The 1,863-nt window shown below is 56.1% G+C and overlaps 1 long non-coding RNA gene across 1 annotated transcript; it reads right to left on the reverse strand.

Moving 5' to 3' along the window:
* Nucleotides 1–946: 946 nt before the first annotated feature.
* Nucleotides 947–1,305, reverse strand: LOC309371752. Its single transcript, XR_014169275.1, has 2 exons — nt 1,188–1,305; nt 947–1,093 (listed from the first exon to the last, which is right to left on the reverse strand). It is a non-coding gene; the product is annotated as an uncharacterized lncRNA (long non-coding RNA).
* Nucleotides 1,306–1,863: the final 558 nt, after the last annotated feature.

Here is a 1,863-nt window from a genome sequence, read left to right on the forward strand (position 1 = left end):
GAAAATAAGAGAAAGGGATGCTAATTTGCCCAAATCTCAATTACAGAAATCACGCTTGGGATATAAACATTGTACAAACTATAGCTCCCAAAGCAACTTGGAAATTGTTTGGAGAGGATGCTAGCAATAGAAACATATAGCTACCCCCCAATGTTTACTTGGAAGAGGAAATATGTAGATGTACCCTTAAAATGCAGTTTCTCATATCTGTGTACCATTCTCTAGCTGCAGTCCCAAGACCCCTTCAGACCCTCAAGGTGTCCCTATTTTCCAGGGACATCCCTGATTTAGAGAAGCCGTCCCAGTTTCTCATTTGAGCCCAGAATGTCCCACTTTTCCTTAGGATGTCCCTATTTTCATGGGAGAAATGTTGGAGGGTATGGAGTTATCTGACCCCTAAGCCATCTGAAGGCTCATATAGGGAAGTTTAAAAAATAGTTTTGTGTTTTATTATGTTTTTATATATGTTGGAAGCTGCCCAGAGTGGTCGGGGCAACCCAGTAAGAAGTGTGGGGTATAAATAGTAAAATTATCATGATGGAATAGGACGTCCCTATTTTCGCCAGAGACATGTTAGAGGGTGTGCACTTTAAAAAAGTCATCGTACCACTTTAAACATCATGGCTTCTCCCAAAGAATGATGGGAAGTCTAGTTTGTTAAAGATACTGAGAGTTGTGAAGAAAGTCCAGTTCCCCTTGGAGAACTGCAGTTCCCAGAGGGGTTTAACAGGCAATCCCTCTTCCCAGGGAGTTCTGGGGATTTTAGCTTTCTGGGGGAATTAGGGGCCTACACCTCAAAAAGGATATGGCAGAGTTGAAAACGTTTCAGAAAAGGGCAACCAAAATGATCAAGGGCTGGAACAAGTCCCCTGTGAGGAATGGTTACAGCATTTGGGCCTTCTTAGGAATGAAAAAAGAATGAGTAAAAGGGGAAATGACAAAGGTGTACAGTGGTACCCCGCAAGACGAACGCCTCGCGAGACGAAAAACTCGCAAAACGAAAGGTTTTTTCGTTTTCGAGTTGCCTCGCAAGACGAATTTCCCTATGGGCTTGCTTCGCAAAACGAAGCTTGCCCAGGGGACAGCGGGTCTTCTCTTTTGAAGCAAGGGGCAGCGGGGAGAAGCGATCTTCTCCCCGCAGCCCCAGGTCCGGGGACAGCGGGAAGCGCTTCGCGCTGCCCCCGGACCTCTTTTGAAGCAAGGGGCTGCGGGGAGATCGCTTCTCCCCACCGCCCCTTGCTTCAAAAGAGGTCCGGGGACAGCGGGAAGCGCTTCGCGCTGCCCCCGGACCTCTTTTGAAGCAAGGGGCTGCGGGGAGATCGCTTCTCCCGGTGCTCCGAAGCCGGGCGGGGGGGAGGGAACACCTGCCCCCACCGCCCGGCTTCGGAACGCTGCTCCGAAGTGGGGCGGGGGGGCGGGAACACCTGCCCCAGCCGCCCCGCTTCGGAACGCTGCTCCGAAGCGGGGCGGGAACACCTGCCCCCACCGCCCGGCTTCGGAACGCTGCTCCGAAGCGGGGCGGGGGGGCGGGAACACCTGCCCCCGCCGCCCGGCTTCGGAACGCTGCTCCGAAGCGGGGCGGGGGGGCGGGAACACCTGCCCCAGCCGCCCCGCTTCGGAACGCTGCTCCGAAGCGGGGCGGGGGGGCGGGAACACCTGCCCCAGCCGCCCCGCTTCGGAACGCTGCTCCGAAGCGGGGCGGGGGGCGGGAACACCTGCCCCAGCCGCCCCGCTTCGGAACGCTGCTCCGAAGCGGGGCGGGAACCTCGCACCCCGCCGCCGGGCATCGGAACGATGCCCCGATGCCGGGCGGTGGGGCGGGAACCTCTCCCCCCGCCGCCAGGCATCGGAACGAGGTCCTGG

The sequence above is a fragment of the Podarcis melisellensis genome (genome assembly GCF_964234715.1).
Source record: "Podarcis melisellensis genome assembly, chromosome: 6".
NCBI lineage: Eukaryota > Metazoa > Chordata > Lepidosauria > Squamata > Lacertidae > Podarcis > Podarcis melisellensis.